We start from the raw sequence: 16,936 nt of genomic DNA on the forward strand, positions 1-16,936 counted from the left end.
AATTACTTTTTTTAATAGTTTGACAGCCCTACTTTTCGTTGCTGCTGCTGCCTGGTTGCATACTTCCAGTTCCAAATTAGATGGGTGGTTGACCGGTCAGTTTGTAACTCTGATGTCCATAACTCTGAGGTTCTACTGTAGTATTTATTGGGTTTCTGGGAACTGGTAGCATTACGATATTTGCTGTCTTATTATCTATCCCTGTCCTAATGGTTCCTAACATCCTGTTCACATTTTTGACTGCCGCTACACACTGAGTGGATGTTTTCAGAACTTACGCACAATGACTCCAAGATCTCTTTCTTGAGTGGTAACAGCTAATTTAGACCCCATCATTTTATACATCATTTTATTTTATACTTATAGTTGGGATTATGTTTTCCAGTGTGCATTACTTTGCACTGATCTGCACTGAAGATCATCTCCCATTTTGTTGCCAAGTCACCCAGTTTTGTGACTCTTCAAAGTCTAGCTTTGGACTTAACTATCTTGAGTAATTTTGTATTTTTGTCTGCAAATTTTGCCACCTCACTGTTTACCCCCTTTTCCAGATCATTTATGAATATGTTGAACTGCACAGGTCCCACTAGGACTCCACTGTTTACCGCTCTCCATTGTGAAAACTGACCAGTTATTCCCAGCCTTTGTTTCCTATCTTTTCAACAGTTACTGATCCATTAAAGGTCTTCCTTTTTGTCCTATGACTGCTTATCTTGCTTAAGAGTCTTTGATGAGGGACCTTGTCTAAGGCTTTCTGAAAGTCCAAGTACACTATATCCACTGAATTCCACCTTGTCCACATGTTTGTTGACCCCCTCAAAGAATTCTAATAGCTTGGTGAAGCATGATTTCCATTTGCAAAAACTATGTCTCATCCCCAACATCCCATGTTCATCTATGTGTCTGATAATTCTGTTCTTTACTTTAGTTTCAGCCAATTTGCCTGGTTCTCAAGTTAGGCTTACTGGCCTGTAATTCCCAGGATCACCTCTGGAGCCTTTCTAAAAAATGGTCATTTCATTAGTCATTCTCTAATCATCTTGTACAGAGGTTGATTCAAGTGACTGGTTACATACCATAGTTGGTAGTTCTGCAGTTCCATATCTGAGTTCCTTCAGAACTATTTGGTGAATACCATCTGGTCCTGGTGACTTGTTACTGTTTAATTTATCAATTTGTTCCAAAATCTCCTCTACTGACACCTCATTCTGGGACAGTTCCTCAGATTTGTCACCTAAAAAGAATGGCTCAGGTTTGGGATTCTCCCTGACATCCTCTGCAGTGAAGACTGATGCAAGAAATTAATTTAGTTTCTCCGCAACAACCTTGTCTTCCTTGAGTGCTCCTTTAGCACCTTGCTTGTCCAGTGGCCCCACTGATTGTTTGACAGGCTTCTCACTTCTGATGTATTTTAACTTTTTTTTTTTACACTACACCTCTACCTCGATATAACGCTGTCCTCGGGAACCAAAAAATCTTACTGCATTATATCGAGCTTGATTTGATCTGCCAGAGCGCACAGCCCCCGCCCCCCAACTGATCACTGCTTTATTGCATTATATCTGAATTTGTGTTATATTGGGTGGCATTATATCGGGGTAGAGCTGTATTAGTTATTGTGTCCTTGGCTAGTTGCTCTTCAGATTGTTTGGTTTTGTATTTTGTTTTTTTTGGCCTTCCTAATTCTACTTTCACACTTGCTTGCCAGAGTTTGTGCTTTTATATTTTCCTGCTGAGGAAAATAGAGGCAATAGACTTGCCCAAAGTCACTCAGCTGGTCGGAGCTGGGAATAGAGTCTCAGTCCAGTGCTTTATTTATTTCGCTACACTCCCTTTTAGTCTGCATTTCTCTCTATCCTGTTGGCTGCACAGGGTATGGGCTGTGCTTTGGGCCCTCAGTTCCAGTACAGAGAGTGGGTTCTGCAATACCGTTCATACATGGTTGCAATTCCTTGCTAGAAGAATGATGCTCCAGGTATGTTTCATACCCACTTTATCAGTCCTTGACTAATAGCTCCATTGCCTCTGTCAGTCACTTCCCTGGATGTCACTCTAGTATCTGGCTCTAGCATTTTTTAATCCAGATTTTTTATTTCAGACTTGTGGTATGCATGAGTGTGATTGATGCCCTTTCACAAACTGTGGCTGAGGCTCATTACTTTAGTTTCTCCCTGCAGAAGTTGTTCAGGAGGTTTACAGAAATCAAGATGGCAGGATTAATAGTTATCAGGAAAGGTATGATCATTCCGCTAGCAGCTGAGAAGTACAAATTGACAAGACCTCTCCAGACCTGTGGAACCTGGCAAAGCCCACGCAGCTCTCATGAGCTTATACCAACAAACGAACCATAATTATAATTAGGGCTGTCAATTAATTGCAGTTAACTCGTGATTTACTGCAAAAAAAAATTGTGATTAAAAAAAAATTGCACTGTTAATCAGTAGAATACCAATGGAAATTTATTAAATATTTTTTAATGTTTTTCTATATTTTCAAATATATTGATGGCTATTACAACATAGAATACAAGGTGTATAGTGCTCACTTTTATCATTTTTTCAGTGCAAATATTTGTAATAAAAATAATATAAACAAAAGAAATAGTACTTTTCAGTTCACCTCAGACAAGTACTGTAATGCAATCTCCTTATTTTGAAAATGTACCTTACAAAGATAGATTTTGTTGTTGTTATATAACTGTAGTCAAAAATAAAACAATGTAAAACTTTAGAGCCCACAGGTCCACTCAGTCCTACTTCTTGTTCAGCTAATTGCTAAGACAAACAAGTTTGTTGACATTTATGCTGCCTGCTTCTTATTTACAACGTCACCTGAAAATGAGAACAGGTGTTTGCGTGGCACTTTTGTAGTTGGCACGGCAAGGCATTTGTGCCAGTTATGCTAAACATTCATATACTCCTCCATGCTTTGGCCACCATTCCAGAGGACATGCTTCTATGCTGATGATGCTTGTTAAAAAAATGTGTTAATTAAATTTTTGACTGAACTCCTTGGGGGTGGAATTGTATGTCTCTTGTTCTGTTTTATCCACTTTCTGCCATATATTTCGTGTTATAGCAGTCTCGGATGATGACCCAGCACAGCAGATTTGACATAACGCAAAGAAGGTACCAATGTGAGATGTCTAAAAATAGCTACAGCACTCAATCCAAGGTTTAAGAATCTGAAGTGCCATCCAAAATCTGAGAGGGACGAGGTGTGGAGCATGCTTTCAGAAGTCTTAAAAGAGCAATGCTCAGATATGGAAACTACAGAACCCGAACCACCAAAAAAGAAAATCAACCTTCTTTTGGTGGCATCTGACTCAGATGATGAAAATGAACATATGTCGGTCCGCTCTGCTTTGGATTGTTATCGAGCAAAACCCCTCATCAGCATGGACGCACGTCCTCCCGAATGGTGGTTGAAGGATGAAGGGACATATGAATCTTTAGTGCACCTGGCACATAAATATCTTGTGACCCTGGCTACTAGAGTGCCATGCAAATACCTGTTCTCCCTTTCAGGTGACATTGTAAACAAGACATGGGCAGAATGATCTCCTGCAAATTGTAACCAGACTTTTTTGTCTGAGTGATTTGGCTGAAGTAGGACTCAGTGGACTTGTAGGCTCTAAAGTTTTACATTGTTTTATTTCTGAATGCAGTTATTTTTTGTACGTAATTCTACATTTGTAAGTTCAACTTTCATGACAAAGAGTTTGCACTACAGTATTTGTATTAGGTGAATTGAAAAATACTATTTCTTTTGCTTTTTACAGTGCAAATACTTGTAATCAAAAATAAATGTAGAGCGAGCACCATACATTTTGTATTCTGTGTTGTAACTGAAATCAGTCTATTTGAAAATGTAGAAAACATCCAAAAATATTTAAATAAATATTAATTACGTGATTAATTACGATTAATTTTCTTAATCACTTGACAGCCTTGGTTACAATGTACCACAGTAAAGAAAATCAAGGTTGGAGTTTTCAGCTGAGTGGTCATTAGCATACCAGGTCTCTCGCTGCTCGGCTGGCTGTTCAGATCCATCCCAGATTGGAAGTGATTCAAAAATATTACCACTGAGTAACTCTTTGGTAACCAATTAAAAACATGTTGGTGGCCTCCTGCCAGGACACAGTACGGAAAATGGGCACTTTGGAAAAGCCCTGCGACAGTTGACACTTATTGTTGGGCTGAAGCCCACGGGCTGGGTAGTGTGGGGAGGTTTGCACTGCCATGTTTATTATTATTGTTTATTATGACTTATCTGTACAATGGTAGCATCTGATCATAGATCAAGCCCCCACTGTGCTAGGTGCTGTACATGCACCTAGCAAAAAGGTGCTCCCTGCCCCAAAGAGCTTACAGTACAAGATGAAAGATAACAGGTGAGTATGATTGACAGGAGGCAGAGCACTGTCCATGATCTGCCTTTACTGTAGATAAGTAGACTTCAGTCTCCAGATCTGTCAGGCAAGCTGCTTTCATGCAGGCTGCCAATTACCCAGGAAAGGGTTCTAGAAGAAATGCGAGGGAGCAACCAGGAAAGCAAATCAGCAAAATGATTGCCAGTGTGGAACACGCCTGCTGCAGCGTTCTGTCACTCAGAGGACCAGTTCACTGAGGTTTTGTTGCTATTTGACATTTTTGTAGCTTTCTTACTCTGAAGAATTCCGAAGTGCATTATGAACTGTGTATGGAGGAGTTACTCCAGCACCTCTCCTGTGGCAGTTGTTTAACAGCACTCGGGAACCTCACACAACAGCTCAGGGGAGAAAGGGAAGGTAAATTTACTGAACCCACCTGTTGTCTTTCATCTTATACACAAACTGGAGGTTCTGTCGTAGGTTTGTACAGCACCTGGCACACTAGGGTCTTGAGCCATGACTGGGGATCCTGGGTGCCACCATAATACACATAATAAACAATCATAAGTAAATAGCCTACTTGGCTGAAATTCCCTTGTACTACCAGTGCTGTGGTGACCCACTTGGACTAGCTACTCACTGTAGGATCTTGTACAACTCCCCCACTGGAGCCTGTCGAGTCTTCTCATTTCTAGTCAGACATGGCCCTGTCAAGTTTTGCTGTGATAACTGTGCTGTTAATGCAGGTCACTGGTGTATGTGCTGAAATAGCATTTCTCCTGGAGTGCGAGTATTAAAGATCGGTGAAGAAGGCTTTGTTTGCACTCCGGCACTGGAAAACAAGATCACTTCTCCACCAATACGCAGAGGGCAGCAAAACTGTTTTTTTTTTCCTCGTGAAGGAAAGCGCTCTTTTCCCCTTCACACCCCACCCAACTATTTCCTAACCAACAGCCAGGCACAGCAAGATGGAAAAGTTGTCAGGACAATAGGGAAAACAGCTGCTGTTTTCTAATAAGCCAGAGGAAATATGGGACTGAGAGGGGAGCAATGCCCCAGAAACACTTTTTTTGATGGGCAACAGTCAAGAACACATTCCAATGTTAAGTCATAACCTTTTGTTGGCAGAGCGGCTCTGGGTGTTGACTACCAATGTTTGTTTCAAAAGGAGGGAGAGGGGAAGGCCAGTTCAGCATTCCAGCTCGACCAGCGACCCGTGGGCCCAAGAGAGAGCACACTCTTTTTATTCATCCAATTAGAGCATGTTGCCAAGTAAGGGTCCTACTGAATTTCATAGTGTGATCACATTAGGTGAGTACAATATGTGCAGTGTACCCCATCTCTGTGGAAGGCTTTTCCAACAGCAATAAAATGGGGGGTTGATCATTGGATCCCAGCCTTCCCTGTACAACACTTAACCTTGTCCTGGACTTAGCACCTTCCCGACCTATTTTTCTATCAAGGGCTAATAAAATAGGGTGATTATTTCCCTGACAATCTGCTGCATATTATGTAGCAAAATGAGCGAAAACATTGAATGAAACGAATATTGGCCAGGATACCCTTGGGTATGAAAATGGAGCCAGCAGGGCGAGGAGAATGACTACTTCATCAGAAACAGGCGCACGCCTAGATTTGCAAGCTCAACACGTTACATCCACTCTGCTTAGCACAGTTCTACATCAGCAGACACGCTGCTCAAGGACTGTAAAAATGACAGAGAAATTCCAGAGCGCTGTGTTTATTTCAGTGTGTAATTTTGCATCTGGAAAATCTGGAGATCGTTCAGATGCTGTTGTGGCTTTGTACTGAAGGAGTGCTTAGAGTCCCCAGTCAGGGGACTGACTGTGTGTGAGGTGCTGAACGCACCATTGACCTTCCAATACTTTTAGTATTCAGACGGTTATTTGCATAAGTGTTCCTGTCATGGCTAATGGAATTGTGGGCTTTAATTTCTTAAAACAGTTGGATATAGAAAATTGATTGATTTATTTTTAAATCAGGACATCATGCAAACCTGATCCCCTGGCATTGCATTTGCTCTGTAATATCCTCAGAATCTAGGGTGGCTGCAACTTCAGTTGTGAGTCTTCTGAACTACCTTAGCAGCACAAAGGCCATAAAAAAAGAGCCGTGTGGAAAAGGGTCAGGACTGGAGTTGGTCATGTATATTTTCTGCAAATGTTTCAAATGAAACAAAAAAAATTGCTTAGCGTGAAGTTTTGCTTTTTTGCCTAAATGAAAACAAAACGAAAGAACAGAAATCTGTTTTCAGCTGTTTCCATCCTGAGAGAAGAAGAGCGAGAGAACTCAAAACTGAACATTTTTCATTCTTTCACTGAAAAACCAGAAAATTTTGACCAAAATGAAAATCTCCACAGGAAATTTCCATTACTGTTGAAAAGCTGCCTTTTGCCAAAAATATATTTGATGGAAAAGTTTCCATGGGCTTTAGTCTTGACCTAATCTAAGGCACAAGCTTAAAAAAGGTGATAAATCCTGCGGGGGAAAAGTTTCCTCTCCTGCCATCCGTCTGTCTGGATCTGTGGCTTTCCATCATTGTCTCTATCACATAGACATGAGTGACTTCAGTCAGGTGCTCAGATACAGTGAGCATGGGCATGGTATAAAAATGTCTATAGAATAGGAGAGAGGCACCCAAAATGAGTTGCTACTTTTTTGACAGTTTAGACAGAAAGTCTCAATCCGGCGATGAGCTCTGGGCGGGCACCGACAGAGCCCACAATGGGCAGCAGGCTGCTCATGTGACACTCATTGCGGGACCGGAGCCTAAGTGCCTTGGCCCAGGTTATGCAGTGAGCCAGCAGGAGAGTTGAGAATCAGATTCAAGAGGCCTGGCTCCCAGTTCCATGATCGAACAGCTAGATCGTGTTCCTTCCCCAAAGTGCCCCACTTGTGCCCTTGAGCTGCAGGAAAAGCCTCATAGATTGAGAGGGCGTTTTTTTGTCAATGCGCAAAGCTAAACCCAGTCTCATGCGTGTGGGCTTTTATTAAAGTTGTAGAAGGGCACAGAGCAGGAAATGAGCATGTCAGCTATCTCTGGGTTAGGAAAACGTTCAATGCACTTTTTTGGACTTAATCCATGGGACCTTCCCTATTGTTTAATGACTTGCCAAAATCCTGCATTGTGCAGCCAGTGAGGAAGGAGATGCTTACTCTTAGGCCAACAAAAAAGGAGCATCTCTCACACACGCGATCTTGGCTAGCTGTTAGCGTGGCCTTCAGCTGGGCAAAGTTTTAGGGGCCCCTTTAAGTTCTAAACAGTGGCTAACTTTTTTAAAAAGCATGCTCCAGTTATAAGGCTGTGGTGTTATCAAGTGTTCTGAGGATAATATCAGCCAGGAGGGCAATCCTGGAGCCGTTTGTACATGCCCCGCTGCGTTTTGAGGCTGAGTACTCAGCTTTGCAGTGTGGACAGCCTAGGGGTGTTTTCAGTGCCGGTGAGAACACTGGTGTCTATTCTAAAGTTCTTGTCTGTTTCCTGCCTTTTTTGTAATTCTGCAGGGGGATGGCAGTAATTCATATCCAAGTGTGTGTTTGATACTCCAAAAAATTCTCCTCTTAAGAGCAAATACTGACTCTGGGGACTTTCTGAGGACTGTTTTTGGTTGTTATGAAAAAGAAAATTCTGCTTGAATACCGAGGGGGGGTGGTCTGCTGTCACTGGGCATATGTGGTTCCCAATGAGGGCCGAACAAGTTAAGCCCGTTCTGTGACTGCAGAGGAACTCAGTTCTGCAAGGTGCTAGAGTATTTTGGGAGCTGTAAAGTTCCCTCCAATCTCACTGATCATGCCTGGGTGAGCACCCATGTTTCTCATTAAGAAGTGAGACAGCGCATTCTGAGAAAGTGAGTTTGCGAGTCTCACCGTCCTCTGTACGTCTGTATCAGGCATGTACCAGACCTAAAACCAGACATTTCTCCTTTTTTAAAGGGGTGTTGCTAAGCTTACTGCAATTTAATAAGCCTCAAAAATAATGAAAAGAAACCCAAGCCCATCCTGATCCTGAAATGTCTCCCAAGTTCCCAGAGCAAAGGTTGCAACACTCTGACAATCTGCCTTCTCTGTTGCATGACCCACCAACAAACCCGGGAGCTGGGTTTCTTACCTGTATGTCCTTGTTGCCGGCAGATAACTGCCTGAGGCCAAGCAACAGCGGGGGGGTCCGTTGCCTGGTGTGCCACGCCAATAAACACACCAGAGTGGAGAAGCAAACCAAGTTTATTTGAGATCTCAAAGCGGTGCAGGGAGATTGACTCAAATCAAGCACACCTAAAACAAGCAGTCTGTTCCTTTATATCCATGAGAACTTTTCTCACTGACTAGCAATCCCCCGTTTCCCCTCCCTCCTCCTCCTTCCTCCCCCTGTAGCAATTCCATAAGCGCAGGTGCATTAAGTAATCTTGGCCGCAGCAGCTCGTTAGTAAGTTTTCCTTCTGCAAGTTATCTTGTCCTTCTGCTAAAGGTGCACAAGCTTCATTATTTCTGCTTTAGACCAGTTAGAACTGTTGCAACTGATAACGGCTGTTACACCTGGCCTTTTAGGTCGATTAAAGTTCAAACATGGAGGGACTCTTGTCTGCTGAGGCCTAAAACCAGGAAGGCTCCATACTCTTGTGGCCTTCCACCCTCCCGAGTTACGTAGGGTTATGCTTAGTGACACCAACAACTCCCTCCTTTGAGAATACTCAACAAACTTTTGGCTGAGTGTTCTCACATTTAAAGGATAACATGTGATTAATCTCCAGGGAGCTGAAGTGCTTTACAGCAAGCAAGCAAGAGAAGAGTAACAATACACAACACCACACCAGTGAGCAGGAGGTGAACAATGCCTTCCCCTATTTCTCCCAGGTTGAGTAATCAGCCCCAGAGGGAATTAGAAATAGTGGGTTTCCTTTCCTGGGCCTTCCACTGTTCAAAAGCCTGTTTGGCTGACAGGATGTGCTTGTTAATATCCTGTGCGCTTTCTGGGACATAAGTACAGCATTCATCCCCATAAGGGTGCACACCCAGCCCTGGGAAGCCACACTTCCACCCAGGAAGTGTCCAAGTATGTCTCCATGATCACAGATCAGATGGTACTCCTGATGCGTCTGTAAGGGCAGTGGGCCAAGTCTGGTACTTAAGATCACTCCAAATGGCCATCAGCTGGTAATTCAGGAAATCCCGAATTCCTAAACATACTAGATCCCACTGCAATGCCTTCCCAGCCTCAGTGATATTCAATACCATCTTTCCTTGGTGTAGTACTATAATACACCTGTTATTTAACTATTCTCAGGTACTTTCAAAAGGCATCGACATTAATAGCATAGGAGGGGGGTTACATTATTAGTCACTCTCTAGGACACAGGGCGCAGCCTGTAGAATAAACCCCAAGCTCCAATCAATACCACATTTTCAAGCATGAGTCCCATAAATGTCCTCCTGCCAGTGTATAATTCTTTGTTTCTTCACCAGGGACAGTTCTTAATGTCCTTTCTAGTCAGGAATTCCTGGACTTTGCCAATTTCTGAGTGTTCCTTCTTCTTTCCCGAAACAGTCGTGGTGCAGCATCCTTGTACTTTTTCCCTACTGTCCAGAAGGCACAGTGGAGCTAGAAGGTGAAATAGGCTAATCATCAGTAGGAGAATTCTCCCGATGTGGAGGGGTCTTTTTGCAGTGAGAATCTTGGGTCCAAGCAGTCAGTCTTTGGCACTTCACAGTGGTGTTGGTAGGTAGCAGGACTTAATAAGGGCCTTTCCAGGGTGTAGCCAGAGCAGTCTTTCATTGGTGGACCTTTACATCAATCCTGTCTCCTGGTTCCAAGGAGTGGCAGGGCTGCTAGGGTCTTTGGGTAGCCCTTCTTTACCTGTGAGAAAAGAAACTTAACACATTTTATTAGTGCCTGGCAATGTTTTGCAAATCTCATAGCTGTGTGGGCAAATTCAAGCCCTCCTTTTCCTGGTTGTTAGCCAAGTCTTAACTGTGAGCAGTGTCCTTGAATGGAGTCAGTGTCTTATCTATAGGCTGAACTTGCTATTTTATTTTATTTTATTTTTTTTCAGTTAATTCATTCTGTTCTTTGTCTTTCTTCCCTTCTTTTAACCTGCAAAGGAAACTTCCACTTTTTACTTATACACCTTCTTCCCAACAATGAAGACATAAACATTGTCATTATACAGTACATTAGTCTTATTATTTAATATATGCCACACACACCCTTTTACTAAAATAACCTTATTACAGAGCTTTGGAGCAACAAGCCAGGACAAGCACACCCACTTTGAGGAGTTCACTCAATACAACCTCTAGTCCAATAGCCTTTCACCATCCCCAGCCCTCTGGCTAGAAATCTGAGGTAGCCAGAAAGATCCCATGTATAATATGGGGAGTGGGTTAACTTTTCATGTCTTTGCTTTCAAAGACTGTTGGTATGCAAATTTTAACAACAATTTTGCAATTAACAGTTTGACCAATAAAGTTTCTTTTCCTTACTTAAGGAAATGCATTAGACTTTAGTATATTACATTCTCCTGATTTATCTAAACACTTTGTATTCCAAGTTGAACAAAACAAATATCTGCATTTTAATTTAACCCTTCTATTTGATTTTAACTAGACTATCCTATGAAAATATTAAACACAACAATTTTGGCCACGAGACAAACACCACAAGACAGGACATAGAACACAAAACATAATTCCTGTTGTGCCAGTAAATGCATGATACGTTGAATGCTGTTCAGCTGGCATCAGTTTTCTCTGATTATCTGAAAGACAAAAAAAACAGAGGTCTACCCTTCTAGGCAGACAATCATCGCTTGAAATATACAAATACTCTTGTTGGCTTCAGGCAAAACAGAGGAATTACCCCATAGTTTCTTGTATTTGTTTCATAGGCAGCCCAGGTTTTCAATTACATAACACTGTATACATTCTTCAGCTAATTCAACTAAATTGTTCATAGCCACACCAAATGATTGCAATCCAATAACTTCTTTGCCTGAATTTATTTACAAACATTTCACAGACACCAAAAACTTTTTTTTCTTTAGCATTTTTACAAAGTTCAACTGCTGTTTCGTTCAGCAACTACAGAGTTAACTTCTCACTCTCCCTTAAATCACTTGCTTGTCTCCCAACAGCCACTTTTACCAACTTAAATCACCATTCCAAGTAAGTCCTGGGTATTTGAAATCTCCATGCTTACACTTACTGACTCCTTCCTTACACTACACCCTTAAAGTTTTCCAACCTGCTTTCCAATCTCTCTCTCTCTCTGTTGCCTGCCTGCCTGGGCCCGATCCTGCTTTTCTTGCTGAACCGTCCCTTCCATGGGCACCAACTTGTTCCACTACCAGTTTAGTTAGGAGGGTGGGCTTCTCAACTAGCCCCTACCCCTCCTGGTCTCTTCCTTTAAACATTCTTACTCACAAGACTACCCGAGTCCTCCTTCATGAGGCTTGCCACCTGGACAAAAACACATGGCCCATTGGGCAAAGGCCATTTACTTAACATATAATTTAAAGGACTATTCTTAGAGGGTTTACCTAGAGACTCATTCATCTGTTTGACACTTAAACAGAAAAGAGAATTACACAGAGAGCAGAGGGAATTACAGTCTAAGCCAGACTTTCCCACTTCTATACACTGACCGCTACAGGGGACGGGACAGAAGGATCTCCATTCAACCTCAGAACTTTCTCGCACACATGGCTTCCACTCCGAGGAATTACGAACAAGAGGTTCAGTTCTGCCCACACTCCTAACGCCCAAATGAACAGAGCAGGAAAACAACAGTAACCGGTTAAACAGAACAGAACCAGAACCAGATAGCGTTTTCTTATCCTATTAGGACTCACTTTTACTCATGCAGTTCTCAACATATAACACCAACAGTACCAAGCAAAGCAAACACAAAATAACAAGGGTAAAACAAATAGATGGTGTAAATTCTGCAGGGCGCCCCCCTTCTTAATTGCTCACCAAACTGTGACAAATTTCTGTTACCAATCTATCCCTCGTGTCAGGTGATCAGGCTGACACTACAGGATCGTTGGGGGAAGATAAAGAAAACACACCATATAACTGTATTTTAAAGCTCCATTAATAAAATAATAAAACAACAACGGAGAGTGTTGGGAACGCTCCCTCATCACTCAGGAAAACATTAATGCCCCAAGCCCCTTTCATACCCACACACGTACATCCAGACTGGCCACTTCTGTGTATAATGTTCAGAGAAGGGGGGAGAGGTGGACTGGAGATTATCCTGTATACAGCTTGTCCAGAATTTCTAACATGCTTCCGCTCTTTGGAGGGCTGTTCTCTTGCACCCTGGAATCTTCTGCAGCGTCTCTTTCAGAGATTCCAGTCCAGGTCGGCTGCCTCTGGCTTCTTCAGTGTCACCAAGCCACACTGGCTCCGGGGTCACAAAGGCACACTGTTGGATCTTACTGGACAGTTAAGCTTTGCAAATGTAATCTTAGTTCTGTAACTTGTATTGCCTTTGGTTCGCCTCTGTCTATATTTTTTCCTTCACAGCCAGCTGGGGCCGAAAGCAGTTTTTCTTTGTACTTAGCATAGTCTGCTTTGATTCTTGACCTTGAACACAGAGCAATCCTCCCCTTCCATCCCTGGGCCAAGATGATTTTTAAATTAACCCGTTCCTTTCCTCAATAGACAAATTTGCTCACCCTGTGTCAGGGCTTTTTGGTGATTAAACGCTCCTCTTAGATGTATGATCTTATCTAGATTGAAGTACCTTCTAGTGGGCATTGTTTAGATGGATTTTCACGCGTGTAAATATTCCATTTCTCTAAATACCTGCAGGTTGTTGAACCATAATGTACGTACATGTAATATGCTGGGGTACCCTAGGGGGTGAGGTGGAATGTTTAGACTGCCCCCCCCCACCCATTTTCCACTTACACACACAGGGAGGGTGCCCTGTCCACGCTAGCGGCTCATAAACTAAGGATTTTTCCCTACAGGGTACTCACACAGGACAGGCTAACGAGGATGGCCACGACCCTCCTACACCTGCCTTCAGCAAAGAGCGTCGGCTAGTCTCTCGGAGACGGCGCCGCTTACTCTGATTGCATCCAGTGAGATGATCAGACTGTCAGTAGCCCACACGGAAAGGAAAGGGGAAGGGAAGATGGGTACACACACTCCTAGACCCAGGCAGCTTCCTCACCGGACGATGCCAGGCCAAGTCAGCCCACCATGGGTCGGACCTCCTAAAGATCCACTAGTTACCGGGCTTGCGTTAGAGTAGTCCTGGTCACGAGCTTTTGCTTCACAGGGTACTCTGGGCGTCTTCCGGTAACAGTCATTCACACTGGCCCCCAGTACCATTCTGCATCTGATCTTGCTTTTTAGCTACAACAGGGAGAGAGTGCACTAGGACATAGGGTCTCCCCTTTCTAGACAGATCCCTCCTTTGTCCCTGCACTATCCCTAACCTGTTTTTGGATCCTTGCACTCTGCCAGACAGAAGGAGGAACAGGAGCTACAGTGGGGTATTTTTACAAGAGCTCTCCATACAAACAGCTTCAGAAGCTACCCATTTGCTGACAAAACAGGAGTAATTGGAGGATCGTGTTATAATTAAGTGATCCTTCCGGTGGCCACCTTTCTGGTCCTCTAGTTGATATTGAGGCCAGTCTACTATACAGAACTTTTTAGTTTGCTTTTAGTTAGTGGATCTGATCCAAGCACTTCCCAATTCGCTAGAATGCATTCTAAGGGTGTACACCATGCCCTGCCTGTACTCTGTCCCTGCCCCATATCCTAGGGTGATACTGGGCGTCCCCAGGTCATAACAGGCAAAAATCCAGACCACTGGACTGTTCCTACCTTATCCAAGGGACCGGTTCCTCACCGTCGCCCTCAACTGCTTCTCCACTACTCGAGCGCGTTGCACCCTTGTGCCCTCTGGGGTCAGTCGAACTGCGTCTCCGCCGAGGCCCCCAGTGAAGTCACCGGTGCGCGCTGGGCGTCGGTCATCGCCGCAATCCGTCGACCGCCAGAAGGGATCCAGGCAAGGCTAATTTTAGCCTCAATGCCCCACGTTGGGCGCCAAGAACTGTTGCCGGCAGATAACTGCCTGAGGCCAAGCAACAGCGGGGGGGTCCGTCGCCTGGTGTGCCGCGCCAATAAACACACCAGAGTGGAGAAGCAAACCAAGTTTATTTGAGATCTCAAAGCGGTGCAGGGAGATTGACTCAAATCAAGCACACCTAAAACAAGCAGTCTGTTCCTTTATATCCATGAGAACTTTTCTCACTGACTAGCAATCCCCCGTTTCCCCTCCCTCCTCCTCCTTCCTCCCCCTGTAGCAATTCCATAAGCGCAGGTGCATTAAGTAATCTTGGCCGCAGCAGCTCGTTAGTAAGTTTTCCTTCTGCAAGTTATCTTGTCCTTCTGCTAAAGGTGCACAGGCCTTATTATTTCTGCTTTAGACCAGTTAGAACTGTTGCAACTGATAACGGCTGTTACACCTGGCCTTTTAGGTCGATTAAAGTTCAAACATGGAGGGACTCTTGTCTGCTGAGGCCTAAAACCAGGAAGGCTCCATACTCTTGTGGCCTTCCACCCTCCCGAGTTACGTAGGGTTATGCTTAGTGACACCAACATCCTCAAATCGGAATCCTTGTTTATTTCACACAAGAATGGAGCAGTCTGACAGAGGAATGGAAGTACTTAATAGCAAACCGAAAACCCAGAGGAGAGGTTTAATCTTAGTCCTGTAAGCCCTGCAGATATCCCTTAGTGGGAGTTTTCTGTCACCAGAGAGCTAGATACTGCTTTACTCAAGACCTGTTCCCTTGAGATAATCACTGATGTACTCCACTGTAGCACACAGAGTAACTGCTTAGAGAGCACCAAGTAACAACGGAAAGCTTCCAGCAGGCAGATAACATTCATGAGTCTCATATTCATTTGCCTTTTCTTTTCTTTTCCTTTTTGCAACCAGCTAACTTTCAGAAGTACTTGTAGCTTTTGATTTAAATACAAGAGCCATCATTCCCATTTGGGAACCTCTGGGGCAGGAGGCTTAATTCTTTCTACTATTCGTTTCTCGCAGAATGAAGTGGTATGTCAGCACTTCACTTACTGGTTTGCCTCTGGGTAAGTTTTAACATTTGATTCGGTTTAAACAAGTCCCTTCAGTTATTTTCATTTTCCATTAAGAAAGGATCAGGGTGGCTTCTTTTCCTCCCCTAAATCAATGGTGTCCTCGATGAAATTGTCACAAGGACCTTGTGTTTTGGGGTGGAGAGGATGTTGGGGGGGGGGGCGTTCCTTTGCTCCCAGAGCTTAGACCACAGGGAAAAGGCACTAAGGGAGGGTGAGATTAAGAAATTCTGGTTATTTTTATTCTCTGTCCAGCCCATCAAACAAAATGGAGACTAGAATCAGGCTTGGCTTAGTTCAGTTGATTTCACAAATGTGTCAATGTCCTAAACACCACCACTGCGGGGAGGTCGAGTCTCCCCCAGTACATGTTCCGCACTAGGAGTTACGCATATGTATCCGTGAGAGAAGCCATCTGCAACTATTGCATCATGTTAAAATGTGCAGCATCCTATCTGATATATCACTCAAATGATTGGTTTCCCACTGTACACAGTGCAGCTGTTTGTAATCTATACGTACCACATCAGAAATATGGCACATACAGAGCAGAAATGGAGCTAAACCATGAAGTCTGGCTGTGGATCTGTATTGCCCTAAATTCAAAGGGGCCCTGGGCCCCACTCATTTAATACCAAGTGGATGAAATTAACACTTGGGGCTGAGGTATCCCATCTATGTGCTTTCACACCCGCCTCTCTCAAGCTCCATCCTGCCTTTCCAAAAAATAAAGAAGAATTGGCTCAGGCTTCTAAACATTTTGGGTAATGATTTAGCAGCACCCTTCACTGCTGCCCGTGTGAATGTCAGTGGGATGATGCACATGCTTAAAAAGTTGCACATGTGCTTAAGTATTTTGCAGAATGAGATTCTTAAAAATGCTGAGAACAAATAGTTACACCCGACCTATTCTGCATGTGTTATCTTCTAACCCAGTTTACTCCCCATGGGAGATATATGGAAAGGGAAGGGATGGAAATATCATGGGAGATATTTGGAAAGGGAAGGGATGGTATTATTTACTATATACACCTCTACCCCGATATAACACAACCCAATATAAGGTGGGTTCATGTACAAGGCAGTAAAGCTCTGACACGCTGCTCTGAGCAGTGTGTTAAGGGTGCTGGGCCAGGCTGGGGGGCTGAGGGGTTCGATAAGGGGCAGAGGGCCTTGGGGGCGGTCAGGGGCTCCGCCTCCCCAGAGTCTGGGGGGCAGGAGCTGTAGGAGGGCACTTTTGGGGGCCCCGCAGTCCCAGAGTGGCCCAGGGGATTAGCAGGGGGCCAGGAGCAGCCTGCTCTGCTTCCCTCATCCCGGCCCCAGCTGTGTCGCTCGGGGGAGGGAGTTTGGGGGAAGGGATCCTCCCCGCACTCACCAGCAGCTGCGGAAGTGGAGCAGCCCGGCCCCAGCCCGCTC

At 43.9% G+C, this 16,936-nt stretch overlaps 1 protein-coding gene across 4 annotated transcripts in view; it reads left to right on the top strand.

Annotated features, from left to right (window-relative positions):
• GNG2 (G protein subunit gamma 2) overlaps positions 1–16,936 on the top strand; it is a 105,892-nt gene that overhangs the window by 60,239 nt on the left and 28,717 nt on the right. Inside the window, exon 1 of one of the 4 annotated variants that reach the window (XM_030562871.1) lies at positions 15,261–15,514. The exons of the other annotated variants lie outside the window; for them this stretch is intronic. The gene's annotated coding sequence lies outside the window, so the exon portion shown is untranslated. Of the gene's footprint in view, positions 1–15,260; positions 15,515–16,936 lie in introns of those variants that run through there. 4 annotated transcript variants of the gene reach the window in all.

Source organism: Gopherus evgoodei, chromosome 4 (genome assembly GCF_007399415.2).
Source record: "Gopherus evgoodei ecotype Sinaloan lineage chromosome 4, rGopEvg1_v1.p, whole genome shotgun sequence".
Classification (NCBI taxonomy): Eukaryota; Metazoa; Chordata; order Testudines; family Testudinidae; genus Gopherus; species Gopherus evgoodei.